Genomic DNA, 21633 nt, shown 5'->3' with positions numbered 1-21633 from the left:
ATCTAGCTCTCCCCCTGGACAGCTGATAAAGTTATCAGAGCCTAGACGAGTAATGAGCAACATAAGCAACTGCTCTCCCCTAACACCCAGAATTAGGCCTTTTATTAAATAACTGTGGTTTAATTTAGTATCTGTGTCAAACCTTCACTTATCCAGTGTTTGGTAATTTTAAAAAACTGTTTAACTCTGGGACAGTTCCAGTGCTTTAAAGGGTTAACTTACTGCCTCACATAATTATTTTAAACATCCTTATGTTTGTGTTGGTCTCTAAGCCTCTTTTATACACACAGAAGCTCTGAACTTGCAGAAGTCGTTAGTTTGACCCTGTTGTCCAAATATTTGTAAGGGTGCATCTCTCTTTGGCTGAGCTCTTGTTTATCGGGTTATTCTAATGTCCTGGAGTCAGTAAGTGGCTCAACTTTCTATTACAATTCATTATAATTGCTCCTATGACTTCATCTGATTTTTTTTTTTGACTCCCCATCCAAACATTTCAGTTTTTACACTCCAACCACAAACCTTAATGCATTTTATCAGGCTTTTATGTGATAGACAAACACAACGTAGTGCATAATTGGAAAGCGTGGAATTATATTTCTTTTACAAAATTGAAGATCTTAATGTTTTTTACCCAGATTGACCATGATGCCCTTTAATAAAATCAGGTGCAACAGTTTTACTAGAAAAATCACTTAAAGTGGTAGATAAGTCATATTTAAATGTCAAATTATTCTGGCTTAAACATGTATATAAATGTACTCTTTATCAGACCTTATTGTCGCAAAAGTTTGAAAATGTCGATTTAAAAAAAATTCCTGTCTTATAATCTGTTTTTGCCTTTTTTTTCTCCCTGTTATCTGATATGTCAGCCTGTACACCTAAATTCGGCCAATCATAAATCAATGGTAATCTGTCAATCACATTTTTTCGGTCATAGTATCTTAATTCATATGTCGCAGCTAATATACGCAACGGTTGAAATAAGAATAATATACTTTACCATTGAGTTGCGTCCCAGTGTTCATGGGGATGGACGTCTGTGTCTTCAGCAGGCGTAGAGCTAACAGAAATGGCAGCGTTGCGAGGCAAGGGCTCAAACATGTACGGCTGTGAGCCTTCTACACCAAACCAAGCTTTTGCCACCCTGGCGTCCTCTTCAACAACATCTTTGAATCGCTTTCCTTGAAATAAAAAATGAATGACGGAGGAGACTCATCCATGACCTCCGACACAAAACTCTCCTCCTCTTGCATGTTTCTGCTGTCCATATCATTCCTTGACAGTGTTGTTTCTAAATCACCAATTTAGTGCTACTTGGTCCCAATGGAATTTCCCATTGGGAACCTACTAGCACTAAGTTGCTAACTGGTTAGCAAGATGCTTCCGAGACGCTGGCCACAACTAAACTTGCTTGCGAACCTTCCGCCACAACAACCCCGCTCCCTTGATAATCGACCAATCACATTAACTTTATTCGTTCGTGTAATGTCGGGCACCACTAGGGAGAATTCAGAAATGCAACCGTTGGAACAGCCGCTTCCCTACGACTTTAAATGGAGAGAGTTAACCTCGGTACTAATCATCTGTTTTATCTTTTTGGAGAACCTTAGAGATTAAACAATATCATGAAGACCAACAAATGCAGCAGACTACTCGGGCATAAAGTTGTCTAAAATTTTTTAATCCTGGTTAGAATTAAAAGGACTTCAGTGAGAGCAGCACTGCTTTAACATATTTTTACTTGGTTTAAATAAAAAATTTGCCTTCCAAGATTTTCAGTCTTTGTACTTGGCTTCTGCAAAAACTGTACGATGAAACCAAAGTGTTTAAATCTTCACAGCTCACGATGTACGTCCAAAAACCACACATTGGACTAGGTGCTGAGAGATGGCGCTGGTCGGACTCATCCCTCTGGAAGCCAAACATAGACAGTAGAAGAAGAATTCCCTTGTTTGCACATGGAAAGTGCACGAGGGTCAGGTTAAGTGGCTCGTAGCTCTGCTTCAACTGCAGGATTTGCCCACAAACCCCGACTGAATTTCAAACGCGTTTGATTTTCTCCCGACCTTACGTTTCCTGATTGGAAGGTTGACGTTAAAGGCTTATCATCCCTTGTTACCCCGTTTATATGCAGAACAGTCGATGAGGCTGTAACTCAGCCCGATCCCAAAAAACTCTCGCATGACTGGAGAATCGGCCCGAAAAGGGCAAAAACTCAAACAGTGCATGCATGTCTAGGAGTTGGTAAGAAGGCAAGACATGTTCTGAGTAACCTTTCATAGCATCTGATTTTTGTAAAAGAAGCAGTAAAAAATATAAAGCTATGTGAAAACTTTAGTAATTTAGAAAAGATACCAATGCAAAGTTAATAGGAAAACAATTTCTCCAAATCAAATCATAGAAATTACGGAACTAATACAGTAGGCAACATCACTTATGTTTGAGTAGAGTAAACTACCTCCAGTGACAAATGTATGTTTTACTGTAAATTAGCCTGATCTTCATTTCATAGAAAGCTTGGCATGTAGAAGTAGGATTGAGGCAACAAAGCTTGTGTACAAAAAATGAAATGTTAATTTTACCCAAACCCTAAACTGTGTAGTCTATATGCTGTATAGTTGGCTGGAATCACTTGATTTAGATCAAAGCTCATTTACGTGTTAGAATGACCTAATTTAGATAATTGCTAACACTAAAACATGTTTTTAAGTCCGTCAAAGACTTGAGATTTGATATTCATAGGAGCTATCCTTGCATTCCTTTAAGAACTTGGGTTATTTTGTGAAAAATAAATAAGATACAGTATGGTCCAGATTTGTATTGGTCTGTCGCATTTAATCCTAATGAAATACGTTAAAGTTTGCAGTTGACATATAAATGGCTTTCGTGTGGTGCTTAGGGTACGAAAACTTTAGCAAATGTGTGAAACACTAGCAAGCTGTATTAAATCCACTTTGAAGAATTTTGTATTGAGAATATGGTGGGAAAATACCTGCCCTCCCTACTGCATATGCACACAGGTTACATAACAAAGGCTATTTAAAATATGTTAAGAACTGTAGATTATTTGAAGCATGTGAAAAACAAATCTACCTGTTCCATACAGCAGCTTTCTGTCCCTGATACTCTAAACATCACAGTGAAAACTTGATTCTCTAAAGCATTAATTCGTTTAGCTTATACCACTGTTCACAATGTTTAACATCAGTGATAAAGATGTGGAAATCATTTTAATTTTTAATCCTATTAAGAAACACTGAGCTAAACTCAGCCTTTGTTTCAAGGAAATTTAATAAGTGGTAGAAAAAAAGGTATTCTCAGGTTGGTATTTACAATTTGTGCATAGTTAAAGTAGCAGAAGCTTTTTATTTTCCAGAGATGTATATTTATTTAAAATTCAGGTCAAATTAGCCTTTTATCATAGCCATTGACCTGCTGTGTTGTGGAATTTCAGTATAGCTTTAAAGTGGCCTAATTTGCTTTGCTACACTTTAAACTGTCGCTGATCCTATTTCAAGTGATGGGGATTGACCATGCACCATTAGAAAGGCTTTTCCTGGTTTTATGAAGAAAAGTTATTAATTTTAAAGGAATTCTGGGCCTTACTGTGGTTTATACTACAATGTGGTGTTTTACGTAAAGATGATCTATTTAAAGTCTGTATTAACTTTATCTTGACCTGAGCAAACGGAGCAGGGTGGGGCTCCTAATGCTTTATCATGTTAGATGTGTTGCCTTCCCAGGCTGCCAATGTTTGCACTCATGATTTACATGTACAGCGACCTTCTCCCTCCAAGCTGTTGTTGTCTGTTTTCTGACAAAGTATTCCTTTAAAGCCAACTTTATTCATAGAGCTGTTAAGTTAAGGATGCTGTCCTCCTTCAGGCCTCATGCAACCTCCAAAGCTGCTATTTAGGGGAGAGGGTTCATGATACTGCAGCTATATGTACCCTGAGGGATTTAATCTCCACTTTGTCTCTGATGAAACGTAAAGAAAATAACAAAGTAGCATCAAAATCTAAATTTTTACTGCAGGAATGATGGAAAATTTTTGTGGGTTTGAAACCATGATTATTTCCTATATTGTCATAATGTGAATATGGTACCCAACCCCGGATTTCTTTAAATTTTCTGTATTATTACTGAACTTGAACCGCTTGTGTTTTTATGACTATATTTCAAAGATGATTCCAAACAATTTTTAATATTTGGAGTATGAGTGGACTTCCATAATCTTGTATTACTATGTTTTGGTGTTCAAGATATTTTTCATCTCTCTCTTTCCCAACAAGCATGGCCGTGGTGACATATGGGTGTCCTGAAAACTATAAATATAATTAGCTGCACGGTAACCATTGGTAAGGCTAGAAGAACAGCAGTGTTAGTAGAGACAGGGCCCACTTTGTCCACTTTGATAGATTAAAACGACTTGACACCATTTATTATAACCCCAGCTCTTGGTTTAAAGCAGTCTTCAGTCCCTCTCCCTGGGATCCGATACCTTGCATACTTAAGATCTTTCCCTACCTCTAGACACCCAACGTATATAAATAGGTGTTAAACATGGCTATGCAGCCATGGAGGTCTATCACAGACCTGATCTTAATGAGGCCTACTTGGTCTTTATCCACGTTGCTTGGGATAACCTTTTTCAGCCATGATAGCTTCTTCATTATTATTTTCCCACTGGATCTCTCTCTGGAACCTTCCAGTGACACAGGTACAATGACGTAGGAAGTTGGTTTTGTTTTTACTTGATATTTCTCCGGGTTGATCTGATAACAATCGGCTTTTGGCTCTTTTCACATTTGACCGAAAAGCCGAGTCTGAGCCCCTGCTGGCAAACTGTAAGGCCACTGTTATCCCACCACTGTGTGTCTGATGACGGCATCATGCTGGGTGGGCGTTGATGATGCCGACAGTGTGAAGAAAATCAGGGAAGTAAATAATGGAGAGCAGCATGGACGGGAGTCAGACTGTAGTTAGTATTCATAATTATTTATGTCCGACTCCCTTTCACCAGTGCTGCTCCATGTTTATTGAATGTAAACAGAGTTGTTCCAGCTTATTAGATCAGAAGCGACTGTCCCGGTGTGTTAATGTCTGTACGTTGCGTTCAATGGTGTCACGTTATTTAGGGGGGCGGCCCGGATCTGATGTTCCCACAGCATGACGATCAGAGCCGAGGCGATTTTAACGCGAGTAGTTTGCTAAGTCGTTTGACCCGGGTAGACACGCATCAGTGAGCTGTTCCAATGCCACTAAAAGCCTATTGTTCTAAGGTTTAAATTTGTTTTCCGGCCAGTAAGAGAGGCTGTTAAAATATGGTAGCTTAAGAAGATTTAAAGTTTTAAAACATCGAAGAAGCTCTCATAGTGTGCTGCCTTCTTCTCGCAGGTCCTACATTACTTTTCTTTTGCAATTTTAGAAGATAGGAGGAGGTATTAGTGGGCTCCTCATAATACTTTTTCATTTTCAGTTTGATAGCAGGAGCTTTGAGTGTTGACTGAAACTGGTATTGACCTGATACAATATTAGCATTACTTATGCATACTTTAATTACTTATTTTGTTTGTAAAGTATTAAAAAAGCCTTGATTAATTGCATTTTTCAAACAGAGAACAATAGCCAACAACAGAATGTATAAGAACATCTGAACCCATTTATTATTGAGCAATAATTTTCTAAAACAGGAACAGAATGTCTTTGTCAGCATGCCAATATGTGAGATTTTAGGTGCAGCTTGATACTATTTTTTTTTTTTATGTAATTTCAATGTTGGATTTGGACATCCCTGTAAGGAACAGCTTATTTTCTGGTGCCATGGACTAGTAAATTGTACATTTATTGATTTTTACAAATTTTTTTTTTGAGAGAGAGAGTTGTTTCTTTTGGACACCCAATATCGCTGTAATTTTAGCCTTGGCTAACTTTCCATAACTCTTTCTAGTTTTTACTTATGCTTACATAAAAGGAGAATTATAATATGTAGTCAAACAAGTTTTATCATTTACCTTGTATCCAATTGAATACTTCTTCCTGCAGGTCACAGACATCCTAAAAACTGGAAGAAAATAACTGATAACATAATGTAACTAAATTTAGTAGATTGCTAACCATTGTGAATCTTGGGAGGCACCAGTTGGTTATAGTCTTGATAGTTATTTTAAAAAGGAAAGTACATTAATAGCACAGCTTACACAGGAAACAGAAGGAGAACATGAGGAAGCACAATGTGAGCCTCGGTTTTTACCTCACCTACCCTGGATGTTAAAGCAGAATGCTTTGACTGGCTGTAATATGCTCTGGAGGCGTCTGGGGTGTCCTGGAAATTTCCAGCATGTTTCGGTACTTAAAACTTCTAATTAAAGATGACATGATTCTGGTTACTTGGCGTGGAACACAACTCCTCATCTTATTTCTATTATGTGCAAATAGGAAGTACAAAATGTTGTGCAATGTCTCATTGCTTTTACCACAGAGTTTTGGCCTCAGTTTGTTAGACTGAGCAGGATTTAACAATCAAAATTTGGAGGCAGTAAGCGTTCGTTTTAGGTCAAGTAAGGTGGTATTCATAAGCATAACCAACTTGGCAACATTTGTAGGCTGATGGCCCTAAGTTTGTGTCATGTTTACTAATAGTGTGTTGCCTTCCTAATTTGATCTGACTGAATGACAGGCCATTACCCTAATTGGGCTGAGATATAAAAGGTGGAGAGAAAAGACAGAGTCTGATCTCATTACGTTTGCTGTCAATTTGGTCTAATTGGCAGAATTAAAACTTGAAATGCATGAAGCTAAATATTTCCTCTGCTGTGTAGATGAAAAGCACAGTTTATCTCTTTAATCCTTTCAGCAAATAGAGAAAAAACATACAGGAATCTGACCACACATTGAATCCTAACCTTGTGAACGGCGTCCTTTCTGCCTTTGAGGCTCATTTAAAACCAGGGACCTCACTTGTGCTGAGCACGGAAGATGAGCTGTAATTTGACCCGTTAAGCTGAAGTAAACAGCCAAGCCGCCGGCCAGAACGCTGCCAAGTAGGCTGGCATTACTGCAGTGTTAATCAGGGAATCCTGACCTCTGACTTCAGTCTTTCTGAGAGCAGGTGACATCACTTCTTCTTTCTGATCTGCTCTGAAGCCATTCCTTTTTCGAACTTGGAAGTGTGTAGTGATACAAGTACTGAGAGTCTTGAGTGTTTGTGCTTCGGCGGTGCGCTGTGATAGCTATATTTACAGGTCTGTGTGATTGCAGCTTCGGTCCCAAACATAAATCTCTCTGCAGCTGCAGGGGAATAAACATTTAAAATCACACATTTAGTTATTTTTAGACAAAGTTAGTGAAACTTAATGTGTTTCATTTAATTCAAAATATTATATTGCAGAGTTTTGGACACTTTTGATTTTTAACAGTGTTTATTACTTTATATGTTTGATATAAGGACTCTGAAATCAATAATCATAATAATGAAGTTGCTGATTACTTAAGTATTATCAATCACATCTATTTGTTTTTAGTAATGCTGCATTTTTTAGAGGTGAAAATAGTGGACTGGCTTATTATCTACAATGCTTAATGTTTTATTGTAGATTTCTTAAAAACATTCCTTTATAAAGTGTCATGGTTTTACTGGGAATTGCACAGAAATGACACTTTGAGAGATCTTAAGCATTATATGGGTGTTTCTGCAGTGTGCAACTAAAAACATGTTTTATAAGTGTGCATACTTTCTGAATCCAAGTTTTAGTTTATGTTTTTTAGATTTTCTTCTGTGCTATAGGGCAGTGATGCATTTAAGTTTAGGTCAACTTACTGTTGCACCGTGTGTTTTCATCTATTGCTGTTCATAGTGGCATTATTTAACCAACAGTGAACTGGATGTGGTTTTAGCAGGTGGAGCAAAAATCTATGATGCGACTGTATTTTTGGCTTTTGCTAAGTCCTTAACTTTAATGCTATGTTTTCAAGTAAAATGATCTCTTCCTCTCGATTGCCTTAGCGTAACTTTTAAGACTCTAAAGTCAAAAAATTATATCAACTTTAGGATTGAAAGATCCATGGAAATAAGGGACACAAATAAGTTCAGTGAAGGCTTATGCTCTTCACACTAAGGGTCACTTTGATTGAGGCTTTTTCACTATATGGCTGGGTAAGGATTTGGTCAGAACAGCTACTTTTGCTTTGCTTATATCACTGAAACAGTTGAGCTTTATGCGAAGTAGAACTGTTTTTGCTTTCAGTTATAAAGGACCAATCTTCAGAATATATAAGCTGAAAACATCTGATTGATTGTAAAATTTTAGCTATTGTTAGTTTCAAAAGAATTAAGCTTACATTTCGACATATTTTATGACCTCTCCAAACCTGGAAGATTTGGACTGCTTAGAAAAACATAAACCCAAAGAGTTACGTTTTCTCCCATTATTACTAAAAATCCTTAGAGTTTTTTGTGATACTGTTGTTTTTAATCAAAATAGGGCTGCAAAACATTAGGAAAAGATGCAATAATTATAGAAAAAGTTGCGATACTATGACTAAATGCAAATTCTTTCTACTTTTGGATTTAAATATAGACTGTAGTTAATGATAAGGATTTTCAGCTTTGCAAAAACTAAAAGCAAAACAAAAAAACTAAGAAAACAAAACATCTCCATAACAGTAATTTATAGAAATAGGCTGACTAGTTTTTTGCTCTGCAATGACTTGAATTTCGATTCCTATTGATTGCCTGCCTTATTCCATCTTTAACCTTTTCTTAAATAACAAGTTTCATAACTTAATATATTGGAGGCCTAAATGGCTAAATCTGTATAACATTTTTTGCAGTTTTGGTAATTTTTTTAAAGCTTGTGATGTTTTAAAGTATTTTGTAAGTCTTTAATGAAATACATTAGGAACTCCTGGAGTTACAAAAGATTTTTTCATCTGCTTGGAGCAAACATTTAAGCAGTGATGCCCTCCTATTGCTGCACACTGTTAGTAAGCTGGCTGAAATCAGCCTGATTGACATTTTGCAGCAGTTATTGTTTATTATGAAACCCCTAGGGTCATTTTTTGTAAAAAGCATGGGTTTATTGGACTGTTACCTCTACTTTAAGCTATCTTACCCACTCCACTAGGATGATTTAAAAACAAACTCTTTTTGCTTCTATAAAGTTGAGGGAATGTTTTTCAGAGTAAACCGTTAATTTTGATGCTAATAATAATAGTAATTTCCCTCTGGGATTATTAAAGTATTTCTGATTCTGATATGCTGCGGTTTAGGATCGTTTAACAGCATTAAATGCTAAGATTTCATGGGAATCTCCAACAGATTCGTCACACAGCGAGGTTTCTATTTATACATTTATTGGAAATGTTTCACCTCATGTCACTTCCTGGTCAACCAGTCCAATAATCATTTATTGACTTTTATATAAATATGCTTTGATCTTAAAGTGATTTATACTCTAAGACATTTACAGACCTGCAACAGAACACCTCAGTTTCCACCTAAGGTTTCACAGACCATTTTTAGAGTATCGAGTTTGACTAGAAAGGAGTGCCTTGTGACTTCCCCCTATGGGTCTCTTTTGTAGGGCGTGAACAAGTCCTTAAATGCTCCTGCAGTTTTAATGGGACACATTAGCTTACCAAACCCTGGCCTTACAGTAACTTTTGGTTCCAGAAATAATGTTTACAGCTGTAAGCGTTGCAACATATTGCTTTGCACCTTTTTGTTTATAGAGGATTTTATAGTCTGCTGTATAAACAAATTTTCATTCAACACCCTTTATGTATGATTTATAACAACTTCTTCACTTTCCTGGACTTTACTTGTCTTTACAGTCACTATAAATCAGAGATATCTAGTACACCAGTAAAACATACTGTCTTTACTAACTGCCAGTGTGTTAATCATTAATGCAACGGGCTTTTATGTGTGCTTTAGCTTTTATTTCTGCTTTTTTTCACATCTGTGGTGAGCCAAACATTACAACCTTTACTTATCATGTTGTGATGGTATATTGGGATATTTTGAGTTGTATTGTTTTCTAGAGGCCTTTTTGCTTCCTCCTTTACTGCTGAAAAACTATAACTCTATAAGGGAATAAAGGGTCAAAAAGATCCCCTTAGATCCCCTTTATTCAGTTATCAAATCTTAAGCAATACCAAAGAAACCTTAAATATTTCATATCTTTTTTTAGCATTTATATTAGATGCATTAGAGTATTAAAAATCATTAGGATCCATTAAAAACTGCTCCCTCCTGCTCTGTTGTTCCTGAATCTGGATTGGTGTGTCTTCCGTAGGAAATATTTACGAGTTGTTAACAGTCCAGACCAGCTTTCTAACAAAACATTGCTTTAGCTAGGTGGAAGCCGAGTCATTGCAAAGTAGCTCTATTTGAAGTCAATGTTGAAGTGGTTATTGTTAGACATAAGGTGCCGGCTCAAACTTTTCTCTTAGACAGTAGTGAGATGGATATAAATGGTCATGTTCAGGTTATTGTTGAGCTGTTATGCTTTCAGCTTTAATTTGGTCGTTTCATTCTCCTTTGAATCAGTCATAGTCCAATAAAATTGACTCGCAGCGTCCTGCAGCTCGCACTAATGTCCACCGATAAGGACTAAAGTCCATTACTAAATTTGAGCCTCAGATATAATTACCTTCTCTGATATATGAGCAGCAGCAACACCAGTTGGCTGGAGACAGGAGGATGAATTTTTGACTTTTTTCTTTTTTTTCCAACTAGAGATGCACCATTTCAATTTGTTAAAGATCATCAATCTCTAACAAAATGATCAGTGCACCCCTGGTTAAAACCAGTTATATCCATTTTTACTTCCACCGAGGAGGCTGTTTTTAGGAGTTTCTCTATCTTTACTAAAGGTTCAACTCAGTCCAAGGAACAATCAGTTAAATTTAGGATGCAGGAATTATTTTAAAGTATTCTTTAACATATTTGGTGGAACAAGCAGTTTGCCCCTAAACCAGAGGGAGGCAGCACTGACTATTGACAGCTTTAGCATAGGACTCAAAAAGTCTGGCAGTAGTATAATGAAGACAATAATGCAATAACACAGGAAAAGGGAGGCATGCCTTGATGTCTTATACCCCATTTACACTACCCTTGAAAAACCGATCCATGTCAAGACCGGTCCGAGCTCGGATCAGTTAACCAGGCCGAGCTTGGTTCTGACGACCGTTTACACATCACGCTATCTCGGTTCCTCGACTCCTCGCCTCCTAGTGACGATCTGCGCTATTACTGCCAGTATTGAAGGAGGAAATCAAGCAGTTGGTGGCGGTAATGCACCAAAAGTTGTTTGCCAACCGCCATAAAACACAAGAAGAAGAAGACGAAGGAGGGAATCAAGCAAATCAAAATGGCGGCGCCTGTCATATTCAGAAAGTTATACTTGATTATTATTGCTGTACTTCGGTGTTTGCGGAGGGTCAGGCAAAGACGGCAACCTTTGGTGGATGTTTATAGTTGTTCTTCTTCTTCTATTTTGTGTTGGTTGGCAAGCAACTTCCGGAGGGGCATTACCACCAACTACTGTAATGGAGTGTGAATCGGGATGTGCAGCCAGACTGATATGAAGCATTCTGCTCATGCGCTCCTGTGTATCAGAGAACCGAGCCAGGGAAACACCGAGTCGAGACCACCTCTGGAACTGGTCTGCAGTTATCTCGGTTTGGTTGTGTCTAGCTCGGTTCAGTTCAATTTGCATTCCATTTAAACATGTTAAGTTATCTCAGTTACTGAGGTCGGACCGGTCTCGGCACGGTTTTTCAAGGGTAGTGTAAATGGGGTATTTATCTCCTGATCAAATGAGAGAGCAGAGAATGAAGGAGATGGCAGAACAGACACCAAAAGATGCAGAGTTATGCTGTCTGTTACTATGAACTAAAGATGCACCTCATGCCAAGAAATAATTCATTAACATGTCTTAATGATCCTGGTCATTAAGTGAGTTTTAGCTATAGTGTACATTACTATCTGGAGCAAAACTTGCTGCTTGTGGGAGGTCTGCGCTGGCAGTTTACTTTTCTTGTTTTTGCTTTGATTTTTAGTGTTGGGCTTCAAATTTGACATTTTCCAGGGCTGAAGAAAGTGCTTTGTCAACCAAACTGCACCTGTTATTCTTGTTATTTTAATTCAAATCAGTTCATTTATATAGAGCGCCAATTCACATTTTAGCCAATTTGTGGATGGAGATCACCGTATTCCAGTGTGCCAATAAATACTAAGGCGTTTCTTGGCAAACCAAGTCTGTGTTATGATTTTCATGTCTGGAGTGTGACCGCCTTATTTAGCACAACATTTATTTGGGTTCCAGATGGGACACCCTGTTGTATTCATGTTTGAGATTTCCATTTTTCTTTTCTATGGTTTTGTAGTTACCCAAATACAGAGATTATTAATTAAACCAGCTGACAACACTTCCTAACCTGAACCGTGACAGACTGCACCAGATTTTATTTTGTGTAAAGGAGCCATTCTGGCCCTTTAGAGCAGGGCTCAGAGATTTCAACCTGTGACATTTTAGGTTATATGTAGGTATAAATTATTAGCCAATTTTCAGCACAATCCAGTAAGAAAATAATTTATTGATCACTCTGAAGAAACCGAACACTGCAGGATAATCTCCTTGTTGATCTGAATGCAGAGGCTCCCAGTATATGGTGCTCTCAGAACGACAGGATTGCTGTGTGAAACAGCCTTTACAAAAGTGTCTAATAATTATTGATGCTTTGTTTAATTTGAAAACTTATGAGATAATTTTTAATGTATTTTGACATCCAAACCCTGTATCCTAATAAAAAAAAACAACACGTTCTAGTCAAAGCAGGTCTACTCTGAAACATTGCGATTTGAGAAATAATTGGTCTTTGGGAAAAAGACCGAAAACATTTAGTTTTCCAGTATCATTGGGTCTCATGAACTGAATGCATGTTTTTTTTCCCCCGCATATGAATATTTAGGTTTTATTCCCTAAGCAGTGACAACCAGCTCCAGCAGGTAACAACATGTCCTGGAACATTTTGCTTCTTCAAATCTTGGCAGCCTGTTTATAAAGTTAAAGCCAGACTAGGCTGCATCAACATTTAAGAAATTCAGACTCATAGTTTATGATGCTAACAGGACTAACTGCACCTGTTGCTTAGAAAAAACATAGTTGATCATCAGACCATTATCATATAAATGTTTTACCATATTGTTATTTTTAATCACTGTTTTATGCAGTAAAGAATATGTTTACACTAATTCATTTTCTGTTTTTCAAGTCAATAAATTCTGCAGTTAATATTTTCTTAATCATGCTCCAGTAGCTTTTTGAGTAAGCCGTTTATTTCTGGTAAAGTTGTGGTTTCTTTTGTGGCATAACAGTTAGAAGCAGTATGCTGGTAAAGAGTCCGAGTCATCCAGGTCATAGTCATTCCAAAAAAGTTAAAAAACAATCCAGTGGACTTTGTTTCCAAGGTTGAAGACGATTCGCTTCCCTTCCAGGAAGCTTATTCAATTCAAACAGTCAGAAATGGCGTTGAGTTCGAAGCTTTATAGAGTCACCCAAAAACTTGTTTTAGCTTAAAAAACATGCAATTTGAACCAGAAGAACGGGTCCGCCCCTTAGGAATGGGGAGTCGTTTCGGTTCTTTGTTAGCCTTGAATACCCGATACTGGTCATGCTTCTGAAAGGGGGTTTGTTAGGGCCAATTGTTTGCCTACCTGACCAGGCAAGATATTCTGGTCCCCTGTATGGGGGTTGGGGTTGGGATGATGGCGGGAAGGAATCAACTCTATCGCCTCTATCCCCTCTGTTTGAGGTTTGTTTTTCTCTCCTAACATAAATGGCTTCCTTCACACCACTTTCAAATCACATGTCTTCTTTGTCCAAAATGTGAAGAATCTGGTCCTCAAAAGAATGTCCTTTGTCCATAAGGTGTAGATGTACCGCAAAGTCTTGTCGGAAGAGGTAGCTCTCCTGTGTTGAGCCATGTGTCTGTGGAGAGGTTATTTACTTTCTCCATTATAAAGATCAGAACATTCCTTACTGCATTGACCTGCATACACCACTCTGCTCATATTTGGTCCGGGGGTTTGTCTTAAGGACGCACTTGTCTCTGTTTAAGGGTCTTGTTTGGTTTGAAATGTACTGGGTTTTTATGTTTGGAGAAAGTCCTCTTGAGTTCTTCAGAGACTCCAGCAACATGTGGGATGGCGATGTTTTTGGGTTTAATTTTCTCAACGTTTTCTGTTTCACAAAGGTAGGCAGCAGCTTGACAAAGCCATGATGGCAATTGTTTTACATCCAGGTAGTATGCAGTTCTTCATATATACACACAGATGGTATCAGTATCGGCCGATACTGCACAGCCAGGTATCAGGTATTCGTATCGGGGCCAAAAAATGGCATCAGCGCAACACTAGTTAATATACATACACACATATAGTGATCTAAATAACTTCTAATTCTAGCAAAAAATGATGAGGTAGAACTGTAATTCAGCCTTGGAGCTTATGGTGGTCTTTGGTTCCCAGTGACTTACTTCAAGTTAGAAAATAATCCAGTCAGTCCTTTTCTTAGCCATTCACTTTGCTTAAATTATTTTGCTGTAATCTTTGTCAGTGGTTTTGGATCCAGGTGTTCAGAGCTCTACTGTCCTTCATCTCTTAGATGCATCTCCTTCAGCACAGCTTATTGAAACTGTTGAGTTATCGTCTTAGAACCGGCAATTAAACTCCATTAGTTTTCTCTTACACTGAAGTTTATGTGTGGCAGCCTAAAGATGCATAAAACCTGCATAAAAAGTTTTCAAAAAGTCTTCTATTAAACTTAGCTGAGTGAATTTGTGACAATTTTTACCATATTTAAATGTAATCTAGAGTTTATATGCATGCCTGTTGGACTTATTATGTAGTGTATGACTCAGATAAATAATTTACAACTGAATTGCACCGTCCAAACAAAGATGACTTCCCCAAAAGCAAAATAAATATTGTTAGATGACTTTGTTTAAACTAACCATGTGTGAGATTCTGGAGATCTGCAAAGGTTAGCCTGAAAAATAAAGATGGCAAATATTTACAGGCAATAAATACAACATGGAAGGGACTTGGGGAGTTATTCATTACATTTTTTTTAATTTCAAATCATAAATGGATAAAAATTGCTGTAGTTGCTTACCTTTTTTAAAGAACTTTATTTTTATATAGACCACCTAAATTAATTTGTTTGTTAAAATGTTTTTTCTATTTCAAACAAGCGGCTATGCTTTTATTCAAGGTTTATTCAGCGTAGTTGTTTTAATTAATTATTTTTAGTAAAAATTATTAATTCACATTTATTAAGTTTGTATAGCTCTTTATGAGCTCCCACCAGTGTATATATTATTATTAGAACTTTGATAACAATGTTTGTTTTTCTGAAATTATTATGGAAATTTGCAAAGGGCTAAAACGACTATTCAAACCATGATTGATTTATTAAAACAATTCTCATCTAATTTATTCATCTTTTTATCATTAATTTGAGTTTTGAGTCCGAAAAAGTCCCTTTGAAACATTTAATTGAGATATTCATCATATTTTGGCCATTTAAATTGGTCTTAGAATGTGCAAGAGATGTTCAAAAGTTTGCTTATTGAGGTACATTAATTTAACATGGGTATTTTCTTTTAGAGTAATTTGAAAAAGTAATCACTACATGAATCAATTACAGCCTTTTGTGCAATTTAATGCAAATTGGGAATCCTCAATAATAGTGGATTACCAATTAAAATTTGAGGTATTGAAGCAAAGCTTAAACAAAAGATGTGTAGATGATTTATCTTTTTTTATTGAACACCACTGATGTTATTTAAGCATCATTTCAGCCATGGGCCAGTATTGAATTCTAACTTTGTTATCTTTAGAAGAAATATCATGGTTTTACAGCATCACCTTCTTAGAACTCCAGCTCTAAATCATTATTTTGAAACATCTGTAATAAAAAAGAAAATTGAAAATAAGAGAAATGTTCTCTGAACTGTTGGCTGATCTTCAACATAATCTCGGCTGCTTTTAGATCACAGGTCTCATACTCTGTCCTTAAAGTGTGCATTCAGACTTATGCCTTTTTTTTTTTACAGCTTATGCAATTAAACTATACTGAGCTTATGTGATAGGATGAGTACATTTCTGCTTTAATAGAAACATCTGAGCATACTGCAAAGGCCTTTGTTTTTTTTCTATTGACCTAATGTATCACTTTGGAGTTTTTAATATTTTAGACTCCATAGAAGTGCTTAATGTACGTTTAACACCTAAAAATAAAGCTAAGTTGTTCATTTTAAAATGGCATTGACTTTACAATTATCAAACAGAGCTTTTCAAAGCTCCTGAAAATACACCTATTAATCACTCCTGTGGCTGCTGCTGTCTGAAGGCATGTTGCTGAATCTTGCCCTGGACGAAGTATCTAATAAGCAGAATTTAATAACTTTCTGAGAGCAGTGGTGTGCCATGTAGGGCGCTGTCTAAAAGGGCCAAAGATAAGGGATAAATCTGAAGAGCTCCACTCCTGCAGCCTTTGTTCAGCCTATACAGTTAGTAGCTGCCGGGGAGCACAGGGGAGAGGTTATAATGCTGCCGCTCCACCTGAGAAGCCGACCACTTTTCTTTGGATGTCTTTATATACGTTTACAAAATACGTACAGGAATGGTATGGTGCAAAATTTCTGTGGTTTTGAAAACCTGACTTGTTCATTTTTTTATTTTATTTATGGTAGGAAAATTATTAAAAATACAAGTTGGGAGAAACAGAATTGTGGGATAGGCTGTGTGTTACTTTCTTTCTTGAAACAATAATTCAAATGAAACACTCTCCAATCTCACTGAAGTTGTCTGTTAATGGACTATTAAGGGTGTAAAGGTACAAAGAAATCACTTTTGCACTTGTTGGGTTTAAAAGCACAGTTTGGCTTGTTTTTAGTTTGCTAGAATGAAGTAAAAATGCATAGAAATATTCTTTTTTTTGCTTTAGTAAGCAGATAAGAAATGTTTCTTTTGTATTATGGAAATATTTTTGATTTTTCTAAAGCTTAGAGAAGAAATAATAGAACTGGTTCAAGATTTGATTCAATCAGATATTGTATTTCATGCAGAGGTAGCCGATGCCTGGATAGATCATACAATTAAAAGCACTTGACATTTAAACATTGTATGACTGTGCCCGTAACCTAGAAGAAATTGCATTTAAATGACTTTGGATTTGTTGGGATATTCGATAACCTAGTTTTACCAGATGTATATGAATGATGAATGCAACACGCACAGCAATTGGGTTAATCACTTCTCATAATACATTTTTTTTCAGTTTGGATTTTTACATGCACTCAGTTTGGGTTGATTGGGTTCTACAGGTGGTCCTCTGATATCAGCTGATTTTTCTGCAGAAATAGTGATTTTTCTTCCCAACCCTCCCAAAAACTAGAGCTCACTGATGGAAGGCAGGCTTCTGTGTTTTGTTGTGGCACGGCTTAAAGGTTGCAATAGGAAGCCTTGCATTTCGTGCTCCCCCCCCCCCCCCCCCCCCAACTTGAATATTCTACCTCTATAAAACAGTATTTTATTTGGTACAGCTGCATACTAAACAAACAGTGATGTGCCATCAGATATACATTTATTAAACTTATAATATACATGAATTTAGAATTTTAGAATTGTATTATTTTTAATTTTAGAGGCAGAGCTTCCAGTGAACACTTCATGTTGATGTTTTTATAAAAGATCTTGATTAGACGTAGATCAATATAACCGCTGACCAATACTTTAGGTAGAAGTTGATGATTTTTCTTCTTTCTTTTCTTGTATTGGCATAGGCCGATAAGTTCATGCATTCAGATTCATGAATGCTTTTAGCAGCCAAACCTTGAAATAGCATAAGGTGCATTCAGTGCCATTCCCTCCACCTGCCATCCAATGTTTATGTTTTGTTTGACTCATTAGTCAGTGTTTTTTTTTTCTTTTAAAGTGATGCAATTATAAATGTATAAATATTTAAATATATATTATAAATTATAAATGTATATTATAAATGTATATATTATAAAATATATACATTTTTAAAGTCTAAAGTCTAAAAGTTTCTTTTATTATGTAAATGTAGGAAGAAAAAGCAATGATGGCTCCAAAAACGTGCCCGAAAAAAATCAGCAGCACCTATCAGGGATCTATTAGATTTAGGGAGCATAAAATTATCAGCATGTAATCAGACTTAAAATCAGACATCAACTATTTTACCTCACCAGTATAAAAGGCACTGTTTTAGTAACAAGTGAGGATTATACCTGTAACCCCAGCAGGTCAGGTGGACCCCATTGATATATGAGAATCTTGCAGGAAAGATGCTGAAGTAAAAATATTGCTTGTATGAATGTTTTTTTTTTTTCCTTTTCCCCCCTAAGTTTCAGCAACTGATAGTTGAACTACTATTTTCAATGACTTTACCATACAGACTACATAGTGTCTGTAAGTAGGAACAGGGAAAAATAAACATTGATATGCTTTATCAGCAAATGGAGTGCATCCTTAGTTAGATTGTCCAAAAAAAAACAACAATCTTTAGAGCAGTGTTGCTGTAAATCCAAAGTTGATCAGGAGAAGCATTCTTAAATAAAAAGATATGTCAAAATTTAGCATTATGTTCTTTAGTTTTTATCTTTTTAGTCCATCCGATCTCAAATGGTTTTTCACATTCAGCTACCACCTTTAACCTACTAATCTCAGATTTTTCACATCATTGTGACACACAGTAACCCTTTACTCTGCGAGGATCGTTTCCATGAATTTGGAAGGTCAACAGTAAAGCAATGCATCAGTGGCTGCCTGTGTATCAACAGTAGCTTATGTTTGATAATATATAACTGTTTCTGTGCAGCATTTGGGCTGGTATGTTGAGCCCCTCAATAAGCGTTAGTTTATTTAAGCAGGCAGGATGACGAGGAGAACATCTCGTGTCAATGTTCACTTTGAGACTAAGAGGATTAACACAATCTGGTTAAGACTCTGTTGACTTCTAAGAGGGGCTGGCTGTGCACAATCCCTCATTGATTTTTGACTCTTTCCCCTTGTCCTCTATTGGAAGCTTTCTGCTTGTATTGCTGGTTTTCTGCCATGTATTCAAAGTGATGTGGATGGAGTTTGTTGGTGTCTAGAAAAAATGTCCCTTGGTAGGAATTTGTCCGTTCCTCAACATTTATCTTCTAATGGAACCAAGGTAAGAGATGGCCACCGCTTATTATGATGACTGGGTTCAAAAATAGGATACATGACTTTATATTATAAATCTTAACAGCAGTCTAGTGTAAAGCAGCCTGTAAACATATCTGAGGGGTGCTGTGGAGTGAAGCTACTCTTATCACTGTTTATAATCAAACCTCGTGATCACATGGCCATAAAGCAACACTAAAAGTTGTTTTTAGACTTTTTATGAGGTATTTTCACTGGTAAGAAACCCAAATATACATCCTTACCACATGTGCCTGACTTGCTGTATAGAATGTCCCTCTACATGGAAAATGAACTTGATTTGTGGGACAAATGGTGCATGACTTTATTATTTCCAAAGCTGAAGATAGCAAATCTTAATGAAGCTGATGTTATGAAATTGAAGAAGGAAAGGAGTGCTGTTTACTTAGGATCATGTCAACACAGGAAACTGAATTCTCAAGGGAAAGCAGAGAAAATCCATGCAAAATTTTAACCTTTTTTACTTAATTTCTTTCTTTTTTCTGCAAACAGCAGCAATTTTATCAGGAATCCTTTAAGTAGTTCTTAATTAAGAAGAGCCAAAGTCACACGTTTGCTGTGATTTGAACTTTGGAATGTTTCACTGCTGTTCTTCCTTTGATTAAACACTGGGATAGTTGGAGCTGAGAGCAGGCGATGAGGGATTGGGTCTGGAGTTCAGGGAGGGTGGGATAAGGCTGATGTTACAGGGGTGAGGGCTGCCTGGACATGGCTGTCCCTGCTGCTGTCAGTTCTCAGAAAAAATAGGACACACGAACTTTGCAGAAAGTTCAAGGATACTTTAGGCAAAACATGTCCACAATTGAAGGCCATGGGAAATTTTACTTAACATGAGTTATTAAACCACTCTTTTAAAATAAATACAAAATAAAAGTAAACTGATTCGTAATAACAAATCCAAAAAAGGAGAACATCATGGTGTTCTTAGTAGAAGTACTTTACCCCAATTTCTTTTAAATTTAGTGATATTCTATTTCTTAATAAGAACTAAAGTTACCAAAAAACAGTCTCTTATGTTGATTACTTAAAGAAATGTCCAGACCTGTCCCATCTTTAACATATGTACATTACTTTAAAGGCGCTTCTAATTTGAATGCTTTAGGGGTGTTTCTAACGTGATTATATAATCAATAACTAACCTAATCAAAAAATAGGTAGAACTGCTATCAGTTGGAGCCACTCCAAGCATTCTGTTTCCCCGTGGGATTCATGATTAGTTCAGATAGACTGTCTTAATAGTGGAGCATCAAACGGCAGGAGATCTTGTGTAAAGTGTTTTGTGGACTCAACAAATATTGGCCAAAATGTCAATATTATACATCCTTAGCTTGATTGTCAATATAATCTCCACTGGCCTTAGAACCCTAGCAGGACTCTGTTTAGTATACATAGTGATGCTACCTTAAAGGTTTCCTTTTTTGATACAAAAAACATCAATTAGATAAATGTTGATTAATTATATGTATATATTTTAAATAAGAGTTTAATTTTACAAGCAAGTCTGGATTACTTGACTAATTTATTAATTAAGAAATGATCAAAAAAGACTGCCCTGACAGTATATAAGATTAGGGCTGGGCAATATAGAAAAAAAGCTTATCGATAAAAAAAATGCATATTGATCGATATCGATAATTATTGAGAAGATTTGAAACCATATTTTATGTGCAGCTCTGCCTGGACTTTTTATAATATTGCTAAATGAATTAATTTTAATAAAGAACACAAACACAGACTTTGAATTAAATCTTTATTTAACCAACGTTTTAACCATAACAGAATTGTTTTAAAGAAAAATAACTTAAGAGACCTGAGTTATGTTATTAAATACTGACAAAGTGACCAAAATGAATATAACAAATAAATGGACTTTTTGCTGAGCCTTGATGCACACCAGCTATTGTCTTTGCATTTAAACTAGCTGTTTCTGCTGCCTCTTACACATGCAGTCTGAACGTAGCATTAGATGGCAAGAATTTTATGAATACCAGGTCTGTTTTAGCTGGGAATTTAAAATCCCTTTTTTATTTCTTTATGTCAATGTCAATGTCAAATTTATTTATATAGCACTTTAAAAACAGGTATAAAACTGCACCAAAGTGCTTTACAGGAAAGACATCGACACCAATTAATAAAGCAGAATGTGAAACGCTGCTTAAATTAAAAGCTGAAGAATAAAAATAAGTTTTAATAAGTGATTTAAAATGATCCAGGCTGTGAGCAGTTTTAATTTGAAGAGGTGAATTGTTCCACAGAATTGAAGCGACAACTCTTAAGTCGAGTCCGAGTAACTGTCAGTAATAGTTGATTATTTGAACGTAGACTTCTTGACAGAGACTGGAATTTTA

The 21633-nt window shown here is 36.4% G+C and overlaps 1 protein-coding gene across 1 annotated transcript in view; it reads left to right on the top strand.

The window, feature by feature from the left end:
• The window catches only part of LOC119773224, a 38861-nt gene that overhangs the window by 1350 nt on the left and 15878 nt on the right, over window positions 1-21633 (top strand). The gene's annotated exons all lie outside the window — the stretch shown is intronic.

The sequence above is a fragment of the Cyprinodon tularosa genome, unplaced genomic scaffold (genome assembly GCF_016077235.1).
Source record: "Cyprinodon tularosa strain WSP-4 unplaced genomic scaffold, ASM1607723v1 ctg750, whole genome shotgun sequence".
In the NCBI taxonomy this organism is placed as follows: domain Eukaryota; kingdom Metazoa; phylum Chordata; class Actinopteri; order Cyprinodontiformes; family Cyprinodontidae; genus Cyprinodon; species Cyprinodon tularosa.
The sequence above is the reverse complement of the archived record's forward strand: the minus strand, read 5'-3'. Positions and strand labels throughout refer to the sequence as shown.